At 49.2% G+C, this 22,203-nt stretch overlaps 1 long non-coding RNA gene across 2 annotated transcripts in view; it reads left to right on the top strand.

Annotated features, from left to right (window-relative positions):
- LOC142013350 (uncharacterized) overlaps positions 1 to 22,203 on the top strand; it is a 102,657-nt gene that overhangs the window by 44,399 nt on the left and 36,055 nt on the right. Inside the window, exons 1-2 of one of the 2 annotated variants that reach the window (XR_012645612.1) lie at positions 3,976 to 6,658; positions 8,255 to 8,355. This is a non-coding gene — a long non-coding RNA (uncharacterized LOC142013350). Of the gene's footprint in view, positions 1 to 3,975; positions 6,659 to 8,254; positions 8,356 to 22,203 lie in introns of those variants that run through there. The other variant, XR_012645614.1, reaches the window with a different exon arrangement.

Here is a 22,203-nt window from a genome sequence, read left to right as displayed (position 1 = left end):
TATTCCCAAGTCACCTCAGCCTCAGCAAGAGCAGAATTGGACCTGAGTGACTGGTTTACATTTTGACAGTGCATGAGCCTCAGCTGGTGCCAAGCATCTTAGTTCCTTTGACTTCGATGGGATGACGCAGGTATTTTCACTTAGGCAGGCACTTCAGGACTTTTTCCAATGTGGGGCAGAGTACTAAGCATCTGGAAGGTTCAAAGCCTTATTGAAAAAATACAGGTTGAACCTCTCTAATCTGGAACTCTCTTGTCCAACAAACTGCATAATCCAGCATGGTTTAAATTAGCCCTTCGTCCACTTATCATGGGTGTGGCCAACTTTCCAGTGGTCCCATAAAATTTGTTTACAGCTACCAGCTCTCAGTGTTCTGTACTGTTATTTAGCTGTACTTCACCTCTAAACGTCTTCTAAGAGCCCAGTAAACAATTGGTAATGTGCTAGAAAATATTGACCTCCCATCATCTGTCAAATTCTCTCATCTGGCACCAGTCAGGTCCCAAGGGTGCCAGATGAAAGAGGTTCAACCTGTATTTCATCTGCTGAAGCCGGGAGCATTTAACCAGGCCAGAGCTAAAACCCTAATAATTTAAATCGGAGTTGCAGAACTTTCCATTGATTTCAGGGGGTTGCCAAAGCCAACAAGCGTACCTTGAAACAGTGTGAATAGTGAGGATGGAATAAACACATGATTTCAAAACTACAGGGCTTGAATCAGTCGACTGTGCTGACTCAAGCCCATCTCAACCTTGTAGCTAAAGGAAATGCCTGGCTGTATCACTGCAGGAGCACACTGGGGAACCTGGACCCTGCTCTATGTGTTCCAGGAACATCTGTAGGATGACCAACTTCTCTGAAATGAAACTAGCCCTGGGAATGAAGGCTATGGCCACACAGCAAAATTATTACAAGGTAACAGCTGTCATTTTGGAATAACTTTGCAAGCATCTACACTAGGCACACACTCATTTGAAATAAATTTGAAATAATGGGCACGTTATTTCGAATTCCATAAACCTCATTGCAGAAGAAATAATGCCGATTTCAAAATAGCTATTTCCAAATTAGCTCTGTTAAGGACACAATAGTGCTATTTTGAAATAAGCCATAATGGCGTCCACTGGCTGTATTTCAAAATAGGCACTATGTGTCAGGACAGGTTATTTCAAACTGTGTGCTTGTATGTGGCTTTGTTATTTCCAAATAAGCTATTTCAGAATAACTACTCCGGAATGGCTGATCTTGAAATAATACTGACATGTAGATGTAGCTTGTGACTTAATGCCTTTGCTTTTTTACCTTCTGATCTTGATAACAGAAGTGAAATCCATCAGTGTGGTTCAATCCCAAGTGAACTGATAGAGACGCGTCCAATAGCAACCAGAGTACAAAGTCTTAGAGCTGGCAGTTCCCACTTATTTTCACTATTTGTGCTCCAGCAGAGGGACCAGTTGAGATCAGGGCCCTGCTGTGCAAAGTGATTAAAGGGCGGCGAGTCAGTCCCTGTCCCACAGAGTTCACAATTCAAAAGAGGGGGAACCCAGGCACAGAGGGATTAAATAATTTAACCAAGGTCATGCAGGGAGACTGTAGCTCTTGAGCCCAGTTCAATGCCCAAATCCACAAAACCACCCTGCCTACTTGGCTAACTCTCTCTCTCTCTCTCTCTCTGTGAACATGTGTAGCATTGCACTCTCCCACTAATGTGCTAGTACCAGGCTTTGGCTGATGTTGCCCATCTCATGCTTTCTTGAGCTTTGAAATGCACCCGATTCCTCTGAATGCAAAGTGCAAAAGAGGGAGGTCACTGGATTTGCGTGTGTGCTCATTGAGGTCACCATTGAAACAGATATTGTGAGATGATACAGAAATATGTAGGTCAGCCAAAAATGTGTTCTGCCTTGATATGGAGGCTGGCTTTATTTTCCCTGCAGTTTGGAGATAGAGGAAAGACTGACACCGAGAGAGACTGGAAGAGACAGGTGACGAAAGATGAGGAGAACGAAAGTGACTATTGTAACCCAGCCTTTGAATTAACAACAGATGAAAAGGAAACTCAACTAATTCAAGGCTAAAATATACTGGTGATGTTTATCAGTGTAAGGAGAAAGATAACAGAGGAGACAATTACAGCTGAGCATTGACTCTGAAAGGTGGACTATGGATTCATTTTGGAAAACAGAATGATAATGAAAGAGGCAAGTATAGAATAAAAGAGCAGGGCCCAGCGGGGAGCAGATTTCAACTTCTGTGTTATTGCAAGCTTCGCCCGTGACAAAGTGAATTCATGCGCCTCTATTTCTTAGGAGCTGTGTTTCTGCAAGTCCTGTCCAAAGGATCCTTGGAGGTCTCCCAGCCAAGATCATCACCCAGGCTGAAAAGTCAATCAAAGAATTAGAGCAACAAGGTTTTTCTGCAAGTTGTGTAGGAGACAATCCCATTCTCACCACTTGGACTCCACAAAAATGCTCAGCTTTTATTAAATCAGGGCTGCTCAGGAGCAATCAAAACAGTCTTATGATACTTCCCTTTTCCCCTTCCAGCAATATATTCTCCCAGCTGTCCATTCGCCATCAGACTAATTAAACAGGCACTGCTCAGACTCGTACAGATTGCAGTAATTCATAGCCTGTCACTGTTCCCTGGCTCTTCTGGCCAATAGGGAAATATTATCTTGCCTGAGGGCTAATTCTATACTGCTCTACACCTGGTGGTGTTGTTCATACCTGGGTACAGTACATGTAAAATTCTGATGTAGTAGCATTTGAAACAGATCACTTTACACAGGTGTGAATGACAGTACAAGTTTCAAAGTAGTGGATAGAGCCAGACAAAAAGTGTTTGAGGCAACATTTTTCCCACTGGAAAAAATTGATTCAACGCAATCAAAATGTTTCACAGAGTTGTACTGATTTGGTTGACATTTTTCACGAAAAAGTGATCCAGGTATTTCATTTCAGTCAGGTCAAAGTGCTTCATTTTTAACATTATCATTTTGACTTTTCTGTTACAGTAAGTGATTTGTAACCCAAGAGTTGAAAGGACCAATAAGGGCTTTGCCCCTGTATAACAGCAATGTTTTGAAAGGGTTGTTTCAATATTTCGAAGAAGATTTTTTTTTAAATTTTCATTTTGCAGGAAACGTTCAGCTTTTCATTCCAGTTTGGGATGAAAGGACATTTCAGAATGCCAGGATTTCCCACAAAATGGGAAAAGATGGTTGTCTTTGTCCGTAGCCGGTGTTCTTCGAGATGTGTTGCTCATGTCCATTCCATATTAGGTGTCTGCGCTTGCCACATGCCCTGGTGCCAAAAGCTTTTTCCTCGCTGGTATCCTCAGTAGACTGGCTCTGGCACCCTCTGGTATGGTCTAGTACAGGAGTCAGCAACCTACAGCTTCAGAGCCACAAGCAGCTCTTTAAGGAGCCACTTGTGGCTCTGAGCACTGCCGCCGCTGACTCCATTTACAGCTCTGGACTCTGCCACTGCGTAAACAATGTCTGCAGTTAAAACAGAATTTAGGGTTCTTTGTTTAAGTGGTGGCAGCCTCTGAACCTGCCAAGCAGTCAGCTGTGGCAGAGGGGAAGCCGGCAGGGCAGGGAACGTGCCCTGCTGGAGCTGCACAGCCTCAATGAGAAGGAGACAGTGGGGGGAGCAATTGAGGGGGAGGCAGCAGCAATGGAGGAGCAGCGGGAGTGCACAGAGCTGAGACAGGTAAATTCTGGAGATGGGTAGGGTGGTTTTGGGGCTGAGAGGGGTTAAGCCTGGGGATGGGGGGAAGGTTGGGGCTGAGAGGGGTTAAACCTGGGGATGGGGGGAGGTTGGGGCTGAGAGGGGTTAAACCTGGGGAAGGTTGGGGCTGAGGGAGGTTAAGCCTGTGGATTGGGGGAGGTTGGGACTGAGAAGGTATAAGCCTGGGGATGGAGGGTGAGTTTGGGGGTTGAGGAGCATAAACCCTGGAGATGGAGGTAACTTAACTTTCTAAGGATACAAATCATTGTGTGGGTGCTGTTCTTAAAATAGGGGTTCCAAAAGTACAGTTTGAGGTTATTTATTAAGGACTGTCTTGTATTCCCGTGCACTGCGGCTCTTGAAGGATTGATTTTGTGACTGAATTTGAAAAAATGGCTATTCTCGCTATTCCGGTTGCAGGTACCTGATCTAGTGTATGGGGTGCCACCATCTACCTCCACTTTCAGTTCCTTGTGGCAAGAAACCGACAGTGGGTGAGGAGGGCAGGTCATGGAATGGACATGAGCAAAGCATCTTGAAGAACACTAGTTACGGACAAAGGTCTTTTCTTCTTCTGTAAGTGATTCCTCATGTTCATTCCCTGTTAGGAAACTCCCAAGCAGTGCCAACAGAGGTGGGTAAGATGTTACGGGTGTGAAGATTGCAACACAGCTCTGCTGAACCCATGATGGACTCTGGCTTGCTGAGTGATGGCGTAATGTGCCATGACCGTGTGAACAGACAACCAGGAAGGATGCCTGTGCTCTGGTCAGATGGGCTCTCACAATCATCGGTGGTGGAACCTGAGCCAGATCATTACAGGACCTGATGCAAGTGGTGATTCAGTTAGAGATCCTCTGCAAGGAGTCCTGAAGACTCTCCTTTCTGTCTACTGTTACAATGAAAAGCTGCATCAACCTGTAGAAGGATGTGGCGAGCTCCAGATAAAACGCCAAAGTGTGTCTGACATCTAAGCCATGCAGTCTCCTCTCCTCACTAGTGGTGTGTGGGTTGGGGTAAAACACCCTGAGGAAAATGTCCCAGTCCACATGGAAAGATGACACCACCTTTGGCAGGAAGGTTAGATGGGGCCACTCACCATTGTTACTGCCATAAGGAGCGCAACCCTCCAGGACAAATGGGGGAGTGAGCAGCATGCCAGGGGCTCAAAAGGTGGGCCTGTGAGCCTGCTGAGAATGCAGTTAAGGTCCCACTGTAGGACAATAGCTCAAGTCAGTGGGAAGAGCCTTTCTTGGCCCATCAGGAAATGATCTGACCTTGAATTCATAGGTGGAAGGGAGATATGGTTGCCATGTGATAGACAAGAGGGCCAGACCCTTGGTTCTTAAGGTGGAGCAAACAGCCCAGTATAGATTGCAAAGATGAGTTTGATGGAGAGATATTACACACGGACACCCAGCGGGAAAACCTGCTCCCCTTCTCCCGCGTGGAAGGCTTCCTGCTTCCCAGGAGGCTTTGCTGGACCTCGCTGGAGCAGACTTGCTCTGCGCGGTTCAGCCATGCAGCATCCCTGCTGCGAGGTGGAGGGAGGTGAGGTTGGGATGAAGGAGATTCCCGTGGTCCAGTGAGAGCCGGTCTGGCCAGGGAGGAAGGGGGCAGTGTGTGGGTGTCAGCCAAGTCCAGCTGTGTGCCAAACCAGGGCTGCCACCGCCACCTCAGAGCAACCGTGACAATATGCGTGTGCCCTGTCTCAGCCACCTCGGAGCAACCGTGACAATATGTGTGTGCCCTGTTTCAGCCACCTCGGAGCAACCGTGACAATATGTGTGTGCCCTGGCACAGCCACCTCGGAGCAACTGTGACAATATGTGTGTGCCCTGTCTCAGCCACCTCAGAACAACCGTGACAATATGTGTGTGCCCTGTCACAGCCACCTCGGAGCAACTGTGACAATATGTGTGTGCCCTGTCTCAGCCACCTTGGAGCAACCGTGACGATATGTGTGTGCCCTGTCACAGCCACCTCGGAGAAACCGTGACAATATGTGTGTGCCCTGTCTCAGCCACCTTGGAGCAATCGTGACAATATGTGTGTGCCCTGTCACAGCCACCTCGGAGCAATCGTGACAATATGTGTGTGCCCTGTCACAGCCACCTCGGAGCAATCGTGACAATATGTGTGTGCCCTGTCTCAGCCACCTCGGAGCAACCGTGACAATATGTGTGTGCCCTGTCTCAGCCACCTTGGAGCAATCGTGACAATATGTGTGTGCCCTGTCACAGCTACCTCGGAGCAACTGTGACAATATGTGTGTGCCCTGTCTCAGCCACCTTGGAGCAATCGTGACAATATGTGTGTGCCCTGTCTCTTTTGATCTTCTACAGGACTCTGCTGACAAGAGGGATCGGTGGGAGTGCATACATCAGAACCACGCCCCCCCACCCCTGCCAGCCACGGCAGGAGGAAGGCATCAGGGAGGGAGCCCAGCCCAGCTCTTGAAGGGAACAGAAGTGGTAACATATCCAGTTCTGTTTTGCAGCAAACAGGTCCACTTGGGGAGCTCCCCACCTCTGCAAGTGTTCAGGCTGTGTCTGGATGGAATGACCACTCATGGTGAGCAGAAAAGGGCCTTCTGAGGCATTCCACCAGCGTATTCCTGAGGCCGGATAGGTGATAGGCCTCTAGACGGAGTGTGTGAGCAATGTGGAAAGCTCACAACCGGAGGGCCTGCTGACAGAGTGACGATGAGTGTGTTGCCCCCTGGCTGTTGATGTGGAGCTTCAAGGTTGTGTCATCCATCTGCACTCTCACCATATTGCCTGAAAGATGTGGGAGGAAGCCCTCACGGGATAAGTGGACCTCAGCTTGAGCTCTTTGACGTCGATATGCAGGGCCTCCTGCCTTGGGTCTGGATGTCACTGAGATAAGCTCCCTGCTCCGAGGTCTGAGGGATCCAAAATCAGGTCAGTGGAGTGCCTGGGGTTGTGGAAGGGAATGCCTTTGAGAACCACTCTGGGGTCAATCCGGCACTGTAGTGGGGGGAGCATTATGGGTGGGACAGTAACAATCTTTTCCAGGTGTTCTCTGGGCGGGGAATAGGCTGTTGCCATCCACTGCTGCAGATGCTGCTTCCGAAGCTCGGTGTGGTGGACGACATAGGTGCACATGGCCGTATGGCCTCACAGGTATCGACATACCCAGGCTGCATTCAGGTTTGAACAACCTACAAATGCAACACTTGTCACTGATACGTCCTTCTCCCAGACACCTTAAACAACCACTGAGGATCACTGGTGGGCGTAGGCCATTTGCAGCAGTTACAGGGCCTCCTGTGTTAGGTGGTGTGTAAATCCAAAACCAAAGCACAGTTCCTCACCTAAGGATTCATAACTTTCTGCAGATGAAGGGCTGGGGCCGCAGCTGGCGTAAATCAGCACAGCTCCACTGGGGAAAGGTGGAGCAATAAGTTGCAGTCCCCGAAGAGGCCTGAGTACAGTCTGTTCTCTTGCTGAACGACAGCTCCTCTGTCTCTGGTACCCCTATGCCATCTCCAGTGTCTGTCAGGGCGAAGACAGCTGGGAGTTCTGCGCCCCGAGAGCTGCACTCTTGATGGGAGACATTCATTTTCGCTGTCAAACAGAAATATTTAATTCATCCCTCCTGTGCCCTACAGGTATATCGGTATCTCATCGCTATGGCAGCTGCCAGCATCTGGCGGGCCTCCACCTGCAGCTCCCGAGGCCATTGTCTCTCTCTTTCTCTCTCGGGCAAGCAGCGTCACAGACTGCTATGGTTTAAAAGTTCCAGCAAAAGGAGCATATTGGCCGTGCCTGCAACACGCCGACTCCATTTTCCCTCTGCACCTTTCTAGGCCCCTCCCTTTGCGAGAAGGTTTTCATTTCTCTTTCCAAGTCAGGTTTAGTGCCCAGGTAGTGTTAGTTTGATGGCCTTGGGGACTCCAGGCCCACTCCGGAGGTTCTTGCGCTGCCACAGTGTGCCACTCACATGCCTCACGGGGGTGCAGGGCCTGGGCAGTGTGGGTCCCAGTGGCAGCACTAATAGTTGCACTCCACTCCACTCCACTCCACCCTGCTTCAGGGAGATGTGGGGTGCAGGGCCAGCAGCAGTACTACTGGCCTGCCTCTTTCTTGCCAGTTCCTGGCGTCACTCGGTAGAGGAGGGCTCGAGTTGGGATGGAGGTGGAGGTCCGGGAGAAGGGGTGGAGTGGAGATGGGGCCAGGGCGAGGGGTTATCCTGGGCCCAGCAACCCACCTAGAGATGGCCCTGCATATACCTCTCTCCTGTCCCCTCTTGGTCCCTTTTTTTTCTCTCCAAGGAAAACAGTCCCAGTCTTTTCAATCGCTAGTGGTAAGACAGACTTATGTGTTGCAGAGCCCCTCAGCTGATCCCAGCATTGCCTACTGTTGCTGATGGGGCAACTGAAACGGAACAGACTATTCCGAGTCAGGGTGTAATACTGATTTGCATAATGGAATGTATAACAATTTTTACTGCTCTTCTTCACTGCTTTCCTTATGTCCAGTTTGATCCTATTTCAGCAGAAGAACGAAGCACAGACTTCTGCCAAGGAAACTAAAAATCTAAGCATAACAGAACTGGAATATTTGACAAAGCCTGGATGCGAATCATGAAATAGGAGGTATGATTCTATTACCTGATTGACTGCACAGTAATTATAGATTATTCAGATAAATCTGAATACAATCAAAGTTTTAAAACTGCTCTATCTATCTATCTAGAGCATGAGGCAGCAACTGTAGTTAAAGCTAATTGTTTCAGATCTAAGGTCTATTTCCAAGAATTAGTAACTTTGGTCAAATTTTAGAGCTGAAAATCTCTATGTCTGACTTGCCTTAGAGTGAATTAGTTTGCAAAGTTTGAGCAGAAACAGTTCCGCTGTTTTTGAATACAAGGGAGTGAAAAAATGTAATCTTTCTCCTGCATAGCTTAGAGGCGTGTGATTTCTCTTTAGTAGTTTTAGAACCACAACAGGAGACCTCAGATATGTGAAAACTGGCACGAAAAATGGAGTTTCTGTCCATCATGTTTAGGGGCCTGGAACAAAATCTAGTTTGATTTTCCCAGATCATAAGGATTTAAAAACACTGTCATTGTACATTGTCTCTGTACACATGTATTGGAGGAGACGGGGAAGGGATGTGGCTTTATGAAAGCTCTGTCTCATTCGATGCTCAGAGGGTATATAGGCTGATGCGTAGTTAGTGAGTCAGGGTCTACCAATAGGCAATGAGGATGAAAATAAGCCTCAGTCAGCCTCCTCCTTGCACAGTACTATGGGATTCTGTGAAGATTGAACTGTAATTGCAGCACATCAGCACAGGGTGGCAGGGTGAGGGTTTCTGGGCAACGTTGGCACGGAAAATGTGCAACCTTACTCCTGCTTTAATGCAGGGTCAAATCTTTAACTAACAGAACTGGCGTCACTATGGTGATGCTTACAGAGTGGGTTTATTTGTACCAGATAAGAATGTAGCCATATGTGCACCTCTGTGTGTGTTTATTCAACACTACATTAGATCTGTCACATTACGTATTCTGTGCTTCTCTTTTACCAGGTTCAGCCACAGCGGTAGCTCACCTGGTTGGCACTGTCACTAATGGGTGATCATTAGCTTGACCTAGAACTGGATGTAGGCCTAGGGCCCTGATTCAGCAAACCCGTAAGCATGTGCCTGACCTTAAGTAGCCTTGGTGTTATCGAAGGGACTATTCATGTGCTTAAAGTTATGCACCTGCAGAAGTACCTTGCTGAATAAGGGCTGAATTGAATGAATTACAAGGAAATCACTGATCTCTCTGGACTCAGTGTGTGAGGCTAAAACAATCTCAAACTGCTGGATCAGCTTTGGATGCGCCTTCTCCTCCACACACGTGATAGCTTTTGAAAGATGAACAGGATCCTCTGGCCTTGTAGCTTCAGTTCGAGACCCTAGTGCAGAGTTATATAATCTAGCTTTGCCCAGCTAAGGGGAGCGCAAAAAACCCCACCCTTTTTGCTCTTTCCCTCTGCACAGTAGAACTTTTCACTGCAGACCTGTGTCCCCAGCTGCGAGTGAGTCTAGGAAAGAACAATAAATTAGGATTCTTTTTCACTGCTCTGCCTGGCAAAAGGGGTTTGTGCTGGGTCAGGGGAATCGTTCATGTTCCAGCTGATCGAAATTAACATGGATGTTTCACATTTCGTTCTCTTTCGAGCACCAGAGGCACCTTGTTCTTAAAAAAGTGGTAAGATGTCAGTGGGCAATGAATTACTACCAGGCAGTGCAGCGCTGTAATGGCACTTTTTCTTCCAGTGATTGCTCATGTCCATTCCAATTTGGGTGTGCGCCGAGGGCATGCCCAGTTACCGGAAGCTTTTTTGCCCTAGCCGGTAGCCCTAGGGTCGGTGCAACGCCCCCTGGAGTGGCACCTGTATGGCCACCCATATATGCACCGCCCTCACCGCCCCCTGCTCAGTTCCTTCTCGCCAGGCTGTCGGTTGCTGGAGCTCCTCATAGTTGAGAGTTCGCTAGGAGCCTTGACTGTTTTAATTAGTTGTAAATAGTTTAGATAGTTATCTTCATAGGTAAATAGTGCCTCTTAGCACCTAGTGAGCTGAGGTGGGTCTTTAACCCCCTCGGCGCCTCAGCGCCAGGGGATGCTTGGCTCCCCGGGGTTTGAAAACTGTTCAAAATGTGGCAAACGTATGCCCAAAAGTGACCTCCATAGGGCATGTTTGAGTTGCGTCAGTGAGACTCACCTCTGAGAGCGCTGCTCTCTTTGCAAGGCCTTCAAGCCCAGGACTTTAAAAGATAGAACTCAATGGCTGAAAGTTCTTCTAATGGACTCAGCCTTGTGCCCGGATGTTTCAGAGCACCGCATTGTCAGTGCAGAGCACTCCAGCGCCGTTGGTGCCGTCAGAATGTTCCCGGCACCAAGAACAGGACTCGGTGCCTAGAGCCTCACGGCGCCATAAGAGCCAGTGCCCAGTGCCTCGTAAAAAGAGAAGATGGGACCGGGGTCGATCCCAGGAAAGAAGAAGGCGAATACAAGCTTCGGGGGAGTCCACCAGATTGCACCGTGACCGGGGTAATGAAGTGCGGGCGTCGACTCCAGCGCGAGGTGGGAGCCTGCCCTCTCCCAGCCTGCCCTCAACGCTGGAGGCCTTTAGCGCTGCACAAGATCTCCTGCAAATTATGATGCTGCCACAGACGCTGCACCGGGAGCCTTCATCGCCCCTGTTTCAGGGTCCTGGTCAGGCTCTAGGGACCCCAGCACAGTTCCTGACGCCGGTAAGACCCCAGCAAATAGTCGCCTACCTCGGTGCCGTGCAGACGGTACAGAGTGAACAGGAACCAGCGGGAGCTATGGGACCCTCAGCACCACCATGGTCGTTGGTGTCAGGGTCGGCGTCGGAGTCGGACTCGTTTTACTCCAGCTCGGCTCGGAGCAGGAGTACGAGGTCATCCCGATGCAGCAGGCACCGACACCACTCCCGACGCCCCTCAGAAGGGGAGTGGCAAAGGCTCCCCCCATTGGGCACCGCAATAGCCCTTCTGGACCCCGTGGACGATCAACGAGGCACAGGGGTGGGATGCAGGACTCCCGTTCTGGGTGCCTGACACCCCTCAGGTGCTGAGATCAGCGCCAACAGAGCAAGTGGAGCCATTGGCACCAGCACTGGCACTGACAACGGCACCAACATCAGCACCTGTGCAGTTGGAGGTGACCCAAACGTGGGCACCACTCCTGCAGCCACCAGGAACACTGGTGCAGTGGGCACCGGCACCAACAGAACCAGTGCCGTCCCAGGCACAGAGTGGCCCCATCTTTATGGCGTCGTACCAGAGACCACTAGGGGGCCCTTCACCGAGCAAGGCACCACAGACCACAGTGCCAGGGACTCAAATGAAAGTGCCAGAACCTCCTGTGCCGGTGGGCTTGGAGGCATGATGCCCTCATCTTCATCATCCCCAGATGAGGCGTTAGCTGGATCCTCTGCATCTCCAGTACTGGAGGATGGAGAGACGTACCAACAGCTGTTGAGGAGGGTGGCCCAGAGTCTGGGGGTGCAGGCGGAAGAGGTCAAAGATGAAATAGACCTTGTTACAAACATTCTCTCAACGTCTGGGACCGTCCAGAGTAGCAATGCCCGTTGTAAAGACAATTTCCAACACAGCGAAGACAGCGTGGCAAACCCTGGCCTCAGCCTTGCCCATGGCCAGGAAAAATGGATGCCAGTATTTTGTGCGAGCCCAGGGAAATGAACATCTGTTCACCCATCCTCCCCCTGACTCCCTTGTCATGGATGCTGTGAACAATAGGGAGAGGCAGGGGGTTCAGGGACCCTCCCCTAAAAACAAAGATGCCAAAAGACTAGACCTGTACGGTAGGAAAGTTTACTCTACAGGTGGCCTACAGTTGAGAATCGCTAACCAGCAGGCCATGGTTAGTAGGTATGCGTACAAGATGGCCAGCTCTATGGACCATTTCGCCAAACTGCTCCCGCCAGACACCAAGGCAGAATTTATGGCTCTGGTAGCAGAGCAGAGACTCATATCTAGAGCAGCACTGCAGGCCACCCTAGATGCAGCCGATGCGGCCACCAGGATCATGGCCTCGGCTATAGCCATGAGCAGGGGGGCGTGGCTTCAGGTCTCAGGACTCTCACAGGAAGTGCAGCAGTCCATTCAGGACCTCCCTTTTGAGGGCCCCTCCCTATTCTCAGAAAAAACTGACAAGAGACTTCATAGTATGAAGGAGTCATGGACCATTCTATGCTTCATTGGATCTATATGCACTGGTGACCCAGAGAAGACATTTTACCCTGAGGCCCCAGTTCAGACAGTTCCCATAACAGCAACAGGACAGGAGCAAGAGAAGGGGCTGTCCTAATAGAAGGCATCAGGGTCACCAGACACAGGACCAGAGCCACCAGCAACCCCCACCGGGGTCTGAACATCAATTTTGATGGGCGATCGGGAGCGGCACACTGGCCACCCCCACAGTTCCAGCTCAGTGTTTATTTTCGTTCCACTTATCCCCATTCTACCATGTATGGTGTAGCATAACTTCAGACCAGTGGGTCCTCCGCACGGTAGAAAAGAGATATGCTATCCAATTTTCTTCTTACCCCCTTTCACAACCCCCTTCCCCGTCCCTCTTCAGGGACCCCTCTCACCAGATGGTTCTCAGGCAGGAGGTAGGAGCCCTCCTTCAAAAGGGGCTATAGAGGAAGTTCCCCAGGAATTCCGGGGACAGGGATTTTATTCCCACTATTTCCTAATCCCAAAAGTGAAAGAGGTGCTACGGCCAATCTTAGACCTGTGAAACCTGAACAAATGTGTGAAAAAGATCAAGTTTCGTATGATATCCCTGGGTGTAATTATCCCAGTGCTGGAACAGGGGGACTGGTTTGCCACTCTCGACTTACAAGACGCATATTTCCATATAGCAATTTATCCACCTCACAAGAGGTTCCTGCGATTTGTGCTAGGGAAGGACCGTTACCAATTCACAGTCCTTCCGTTCGGATTCTTCTCAGCCCCGATCATCTTTACCAAATGTTTGTCAGTAGTGGCAGCCTTCTTACGCCAGCAGGGAGCGCACCTGTTCCCTTATCGAGACGACTGGCTGCTCCGAGGTTGGTCACAGAGACAGGTGTCGAGACGTGTACAGCTGATGAGAAAAACGTTCGACATGTTAGGCTTCCTAGTAAATGAGGCAAAGTCTGTGTTAGCTCCGACTCAAGTCATGGAGTTTGTGGGCGCACAACTAGATAGAGAGCAAGCCAGAGCCTTTCTTCCACAGAGCAGGGTCCAAGCTATGGCGTCTTGCATCCAAGACCTAATAAGGTTCCCAACCACAACAGCCAGGGGATGTCTCAGACTATTGGGCCACATGGTGGCGTACACGTTCGTAGTCCAGCATGCCAGGTTACAAATGCACCCCTTTCAGCTGTGGCTCGCCTCAGTATACAGACCTGTCAGGGACAACGCAGGCAAGTTAGCCACCGTCCCCCCAAGAGTGTTAACGGCATTACGCTGGTGGCTAGAAGCCGGGTCGGTCTGCATGGGAGGGTCCTTCAGTCCCCCTCAACCCTCCCTCTCCCTGGTCACAGATGCCTTGGATCTTGGCTGGGGGGCTCACTTAGGGGACCGCCAGACGCAGGCCCTGTGGGGCAAAACCGACGCTCAGCTCCACATAACGTGCGGGAGTTCAGAGTTCAGCTGGCGTGCAAAGTGTTTCAGAACGAACTGTGGGGGGATGTCACAGTCAGCACAGACACTACTACGGCAATGTACTATATAAACAAACAAGGGGGTGCATGCTCGTCGCCCCTGTGTCTAGAGGCCCTCGCGCTTTGGGACTTCTGCATCCAGCACCAGATTCTTCTGAGGGCGTTCTACCTGCTTGGGGCTCACAACTCCCTAGCAGACTGCCTCATCAGGTCCTTCATGGACCACGAGTGGTCATTACGCACCGAAGTACTGAATTCAATTTTCTGGAGGTGGGGATGTCCCCAGACAGACCTCTTTGCCACTCATCTCAATGCAAAGTGCAGAACGTTCTGCTCTTACCAGAACCAAAGTCCAGGTTCTTGGGCAGACACCTTCAGCATTCATTGGTTGGGTCTGTTGCTGTAAGCCTTCCCACCGATACCGCTCATCCACCAAACACTGTTGAAAATTCGGTTGGACCGAGTATCAGTTATCCTGGTGGCCCCAGCCTGGGCTCGATAATACTGGTACTCGACCCTCTTGGAGATGTCCACTCATGCCCCAGAGGTGCTGCATCCGGACCTGCTGACACTGGAGGAGGGGAGACTGCGGCACCCCAATCTCCAGGCACTGCATCTCACAGCATGGAGGCTCCATGGCTGAGACCGGTTGAGCTGGCCTGCTCCAAACCTGTCAGGGAAGTATTGCTGAACAGCAGGAAACCCTCTACAAGGGTAGCACATGTAGCCAAATGGAAAAGGTTTACCATATGGACCACCCAAAAGGGGATGTCCCTGGGAGAGGCCCCAATACCATGTATCCTAAATTATTTGCTGGCCCTAAGCCAGACAGGGCTGTCAGTATCCTCCCTAAAGGTACATCTGGCATCCATTTCGGTGTTTCATCCAGGGGCAGGGAGGTCCTCGGTCTTCTCAGACCCAGTGGTGAAAAGGTTCATGAAGGGAATGGAAAGGGTCAAACCACAGATTCAGGCCCCCCTGCCAGCATGGGACCTTAATTTGGTTTCGTCTAAGCTGATGGCTCCCCCTTTTGAACTTCTCGCCTCCTGTTCTATGTTGTTTCTTACCTACTAGGTGGCATTCCTGGTGGCCATTACCTCAGCCAGAAGGGTGTCAGAGCTCAGGACCCTGATGGTGGACTCACTTTATACGGTGTTCCACAAAGACAAGGTCAGGCTGAGACCCCTACCCGGCGTTTCTGCCCAAGGTGGTCTCCCCCTTCCACATTAACCAAGACATCACCTTACTGGTGTTTTACCCAAAGCCCCGTGCCTCCCGTGGGGAGCAGAGTCTACACACCTTGGATGTCCAGAGGGCGCTGGCCTTCTATATGGACAGGACCAAACCCATCTGGAAGTCGCAGCAGCTGTTTGTTGCAGTGGCAGACAGGATGAAGGGGCAACCCAGTCTCCTCTCAGCGGATCTCCTCCTGGATAGTGGCCTGTATCAGAGGGTGCTACAAACTGGCAGGGGTTCCCCCTCCCCCGATCAAGGCTCACTGCAGTCGTGCACAGGTGTCCTCTGCGGCGTTCTTGGCCGGGGTCCCTGTCCAGGACATCTGCAGGTCGGCCACTTGGTCCTCCATTCACACGTTCGCAGCGCACTACGCAGGTACACAGCACGCACAGGAAGACGCTGCGGTGGGCAGGGCTGTCCTGCGTTCCTTTTGGGGCTCCGACCCCGCATCCTAGGCACTGGCTTGTATTCACCCAACTTGGAAGGGACATGAGCAATCGCTCGAAGAAGAAACGACAGTTACCTGTTCTGTAACTGGTGTTCTTCGAGATGTGTTGCTCATGTCTGTTCCAAAACCCTCCCGCTTTCCCCTGTCGGAGTAGCCGGAGAGAAGGAACTGAGCAGGGGGCAGGTTGGGAGGTGCATATATGGGCGGCCATACGGGCGCCACTCCAGGGGGCGCCACACCAACCCTAGGGCTACTGGCTAGGGCAAAAAAGCTTCTGGCAACTGGGCATGCCCTCGGCGCACACCCAAACTGGAATGGACTTGAGCAACACATCTCGAAGAGCACCAGTTGCAGAACAGGTAACTGTCTTGCGTGCATCCCTCCCTTTGTGTCCCTGCATGGAGGGTGACGTGTGGTATGAAATGAGGAATGAATCTCTCGGGAGTGACAAGTTTCTGAGGAGGAGCCGTGTCAGTCCGGTTCAGCAAAAACAACGAGGAGCCCTGTGGCACCTTACAAACTAACGCATTTATTTGGGCATAAACTTTTGTGGACTGGCACCCTCTTTGTCAGAATTCCATGCTTCTCTCTCTTTGTCCCAACCCACCACCAATAGGTACCACAACATCATCCAAGATAGAAAAAATTCAACACACACACACACACAGAGCAAGCTGTGGCAACCCCTAATGCTGCCTCAAAAGAGGATCTCTGCCTCATCTGTTGGGGCAATGGCGAAAAAGCACCAGGCCAGCAGCAACCAAAGAGCCAGGCGAGACCCCCCTCTCTCTTCCACCAGGGCACTAGCAGAGCCCACAACACCCAATAGGGTCAAGGGACACACCCTGACCCCCAGACACCAAGGAAAAGTGCAGGGCTCTCCACAGTAGCGTTGGCCATTTGTCACAGTATGCAGTCAGGCCTCTAATGCTTGCCAAAATGACTACTTTGCTCTCTGAGTATTTGCAGGTCAAGCATGCATCAATGTACGTTGCATTGGAAAAATGAAAATTAATAAACACAACATGAAAACAGCCATCTAACGTGCTCTAATAGCCCTCTGAAGTAAAATTAATTAGCTGCCAACAAGTTTAATTAGGCTAATCGGTACAGTTTCCAGCAGAGGTTACCCTGTGGCAGAACTGCTGCCTTGCATGTGCTAACATGTTTTCTTTTGGCTGAGCTGACATATTTACAGGGACAGCAGGCTTGCACAATCATAATTAAATGCAGAACATATGGCCTTGTTAGCCGGTAGTCCCTCTCCGTGGGCATTTCTTCAATGGGTGTCTTTGGCTGGAGCCCTAGGTCACTTTGGTTAGATGTAGGACACAAAGCTCAACTGTTGGGAAAGCTGTTGTTCTGGAAAACTCCACCCAGGTGGGATTTTTCTGAGGCCACCAGCACGCTCTGTGCACAGAGTCCAAACAAAGGCAGAGCGGTTACCAGAGTTCACAAAAGAGCTGCAGAAAACAGATTACTCATTTCTCGCGGAGGCTTGACTGCCAAAAAAGAAGCGAGAAGCGCAGAATAAGTAGCAGTTATCTGCAGTCACAGGGAAGATTTCCAAGTGACATCGTTCTGCCTCAGTGGGTCAGGCACCTTGTTTATCTCACTCCCTCAGTATCCTGCCCGAGGCAGTGGCTATAAAACTGTGCTTTAAAACACAGGCCGTCAACATGATGGGCAGGGAGAGCAGGAACTGCAAACTATATTTTCAGCGGGGAGAGGGACAAGGGTCCGATCCCAAACCTTTTATAACAGTGAATCCCACTGCCTTGTAGAAAGCTGGACGCTCACCCACAGTGCATTTGTTTGCTCTTGCAAGGCTGTATGTGAAAATCAAAATTCCTTTCTGATCTCAGCAGGCAATTACTGGAGGCCCTGTATCTAGCCTGAAGCGCTCTCTTGCTCAATGTTGTCGATAGTCACCGCAGGCTGGATTCTGCCATCTCAAAAGGCTGAGTACTGCCTTACTCTGAGAGCCCCATGGACTGCAATGGGATTACTGTGAAGTGAGGTACTGTGGCATTTGGTAAACACTGCTGAATCGAGTGCAACCTTGAATTCAGTTTGAGAATCTTAGGAGATGGTTGTACAGGTTGAACGTCTCTTCCCCAGCACCTTCGGGACCTGACTGATTCTGAATGAGAGAATTTGCTGAACCACAGGAGGTCAGCGTTGTCTCCCATATTACCAACACTTCCACTGCTTGCTGAGCTCTCAGAAGACATTTGGGGTAATTTAGAGCTAAATAACAGCACAGAGCACTGAGAGTTGGGACAGATTGCAGTAAACAAACTTTATGGGAACAAAAAAGCAATCCAGTAGCACTTTAAAGACTAACAAAATATTTTATTTTATTTTATTTTATTTTATTTTATTTTATTTAGGAAACTTGGCCACACCCATGATAAGCGGTCATCTGGCTAGCTAAAATCATGCTGAATTATAGATGTTGCCAAATGAGAGAGTTCCAGATTAGAGAGGTTCAACCTGTAGTAAAAATGCTACTGTTTCTGGGTTAGTGTGGGATTATTGATAATGTCGGTCGGGGAAGACACAACCAAAGCAAACACTGTAAAGTATTCTGGGCTTTGAAGGGCTGTGTGCCAGACAGGGTGGACTTCTAAAATGAAGTGATGTTCCCAGAAGATCTCCAGAGGGTGATGTATGCAAATCTACCCACTCCAGAAAGGCAACAATGCAGCCTTTTGATGTTTCACCCTTTGGAGGGGGTCCTTGTCTGTGATCTCCTGCTGCATGACGCCAACGCAAGAGACCCCAGGAGTATAAAGGAGGGACTTTCAGACGCATGGCTGTGCTTGTTCTGAGCCAAGGCTGGTAAGAACTTGTAACCACATCCAAACCCCCCCATGGGGCTGAAGGACTGACTCCTACAAAACCTTGTGGGAGGTGGGGTGATCTCTGGTGAGCTTATTAGCATGGTTGTAGAATCTTCTGTGGATTTTAATGTTTTCTCTGTGATTCCTTTGCCTTAAAAATAAAAGGCTTGCTGACAAAGCGCTGTGTGGTAGCTTACGACTTCTGGCAATTAGACTGTTCATAGCCTCTGAGGAGCTGCGGGGCGGAGCAAAGGGTGCCATTGCTCCAGGACTGGGCAATTCAAAAGGGCCTCGGACTCCTGAACCCTTTAAATTGCCACTGGATTGCTGGTGCCACCGCTCCAGGCAGCTCTGAGGGCTGGCTGCCTCTGGCCCCTGCCCCTTCTGCCCAAGATTTCACCCTTCCATGAGAGCCAAGCCACCCTCTTCCCCCTTACCAAGGGCCTGGCAAGGCTGGCAGCTTGCCTGAGCAACCTGACTTGCTGGTAATGTCATGGTGCAGGAAGGAAACGGTGGAGCTTTGGAAAGCTCCAATTAGGAACAGGGGTGAGGAATATCTCTGCCAAGGAGAGGTGAGGGATGAGGACCCAGAAGCTGAGGAAGAATGCCATCCCGGGACCACGGTGAGGAAATACAAATGTGGTTACCCTGGACTATGACTTAGAAGATGGCACTGAGGCAAGTCACACAGCTCTCAATCCCCACATGCTAGCAACAACGGTAAAAGGAAGTGCTGTAGAAGGGAAAAGCCACGGAGTCTCTGCTGTCTCAAGGCAGCAGAATCTGGCCCAAATTATCTAGCCCTTTGCAAAAATCCAATCAAAAATTCAAATTTGCATCCTGGTTCAAACCACGTGTTAATGTGTCGAATTTGAATATGAAAGAGAGTTCAGCAGCCTCTCTTTCCAAAGTAGTGTGAAAATTCCTCTTCAGTAACACGCAAACTCTTATGTCATTAACAGAATGGCCCACTCCATTAAAATGTCGGCTGATTGGTTTGTGGATCAGGAGAGTTTTGATGTCTGTTTTGTGCCCATTAACTCTTTGTCTGAGAGCGTTTGAAGTCTGTCCAATATACAAAGCATCTGGGCATTGTTGGCACATGATGGCATATATGATGTTAGTGGAGGAACAAGAGAATGTGCCTGTGATTCTGTGAGTAACCTGGTTAGGTCCAGTAATAGTATCCCCAGAATAGATATGTGGACAAAGCTGGCAGCGGGCTTTGTTGCAAGGAAAAGTCCCAGCACTGGTGTTCCTGTGGTATAGACTGTTGTTGGTGAGAATCCTCATAAGGTTGGGAGGCTGTCTGCAGGAGAGAACAGGCCTGTCACCCAGGGAGTGTGGCATCCTGATTAAGGATAGGTTGTCGGTCTTTAATAATGCGTTGCAGTGGTCTGAATTGGGGGCTGTAGGTGATGACCAGTGGTGTTCTGTTCTTGGCTTTTTTGGGCCTGTCTTAGAGTAGCTGGTCTCTGGGTATTCGTCTGGCCCTGCCACTTTGTTTTTTTATTTCTCCTGGTGGGTAATTCAGGTTTATGAATATTTGGTAAAGATCTTGTAGTTTTTGGTCTCTGTCAGAAGGATCAGAGCAAATGCGATTGCATCTAAGAGCTTGACCGTAAACAATGGATCTAGTTATGTGTGCAGGATGGAAGCTAGAAGGGTGTAGGTAAGAATAGCGATCAGTGGGTTTCTGGTAGAGTGTGGTACCAAGTAGGCCATCCTTGATTTGTACTGTAGTGTCCAGGAAATGTATCTCTCGGATGGAGTAATCGAGGCATAAGTTGATGGTGGGGTGCAGATTGTTAAAGTCCCTGGGACACTACAGGGACTCTTTTGCACACTTGGCTTAATCTAATTCTTGACTCCCCTGCGCCCCCCGCCCACCCTTCTGCTCTCTGATTTGCTCACCTTGATCATTTTTTTTCTGATTTGTCAACCTTGATTACTGTTTTTGGTTCTCTGTGCCTTAAATGTTGAGTCTGTTCTGGTCTGGCTATGGTCTGAAGAAGTGGGTCTGTCCCACGAACACTCACCTAATAAATTATTTTGGTTCGTCTTTAAAGTGCTACTTGACTGCTTTTTTGTTTTGATAGTGTATAGACTAACACGGCTTTCTCTCTGTTACTCATCAACATGTGAGGAGATAGAATATGTAAAAAATTTCTGAACATCCTGCGGTAAACATGTATCGCATTACAAATCATTGTGCACGCTGTTCTTAAAATAGGGGTAACCAAATGTACGGTTTGATGTTTTTTATGAAGGACTGTCTCGTATTCACGTGCTTTGCAGCTCTTGCATTATTCAGTTTTTTACCAAATTCGAAATAAATGGCTCTTCTTGCTATTTTGGTTGCCCATTAGCAACACTTCCACAGCTTACTGGACTCTTAGAAGATGCTTAGGGGTAAATTACAGCTAAATAATGGCACAGAACACTGAGGCTGTGTTTACACTTGTATCCCTCTTTCAAAAGAGGTATGCAAATGAGGGAAATCGAATATGCAAATGTGTGTAGATTTGTGTATCTGACACATCATTTGCATATTCTTATTTCAAAACAGCTTCTTTCGAAAGAAGAAAACCAGTGTAGACGTGGCTGTTTCGAAGATGGGGTTTACTTTCAAAAGAGCAGTGTCTACAGTGGTTTTCTTCTTTCGAAAGAAGCTATTTCAAAATAAGAATATGCAAATGATGTGCCAGATACGCAAATATGCACTTCATTTGCATTTTCGATTTCCCTCATCACATACCTCTTTCGGAAGAGGAATGCAAGTGTAGACGCAGCCTGAGAGCCAAGACTGGTGGCTGTAAATAAATTTGGCCATATCCTTGACAAGTGGACATCCTGCTAACTAAAATCATGCTGGACCAGAGAGTGCTGGACTAGATTCAACCTGTGTTTCCAAAGGTTTATGGTGAGTAGAGGGATGGTGAACCACACCCGGCAGGCAAATGAAGATGATGTCTGTGGGTTATAAAATAGCTGCTTTATGTTGCAAAAAAGTAGACTGTTTGTTTCTTCATCAAAAGATTTTATAGTTGTTAATGAAATTCATTTCTTTAATTCCTTTTGTGACTTGAGTGTGGGGAGGTAGATGCTATGCAAGCCTTTCTGAAAAAACTTGTAGAGACTGAACTTGGTCTCCAGCTACTTTTCTATAGGAGTTTGGCTTTTTTTTAAAGGCTCTGGAGAAGGGCAATGGAGTGAAGTCTAGCTCACCAAGTTTGGAAAATCAGGACACGGAGTGGGTGGGCACGCATATATAAAGAAGTGCTGAATAGAGGGACTGTCCCTATAAAACTGGGACTGCTGATCACCCTAAAGGTGAGAGATGGGTGATCAGCACCACTGAAAATTGGGCTGCTCAGATTCATGTCCTGAAGCATGTGTTTATGTGTCCCAGCTTAGACATCCAACTCTGGCCATTTTGGCTCTGAACGTCAGCTCCTTGGTCATTAAGATGCTTTGGAAACTTTTTACCCTTAGAACCCAAAGGCTGTGTCTACACGTGCACGCTACTTCGAAGTAGCGGCACTAACTTCGAAATAGCACCCGTCGCGGCTACACGCGTCGGGCGCTATTTCGAAGTTAACTTCGACGTTAGGCGGCGAGACGTCGAAGTCGCTAACCTCATGAGGGGATCGGAATAGCGCCCTACTTCGACGTTCAACGTCGAAGTAGGGACCGTGTAGACAATCCGCGTCCCGC

Source organism: Carettochelys insculpta, chromosome 5, assembly GCF_033958435.1.
Source record: "Carettochelys insculpta isolate YL-2023 chromosome 5, ASM3395843v1, whole genome shotgun sequence".
NCBI lineage: Eukaryota > Metazoa > Chordata > Testudines > Carettochelyidae > Carettochelys > Carettochelys insculpta.
Note: the sequence above shows the minus strand (reverse complement) of the source record. Positions and strands in the feature narration are given on the sequence as shown.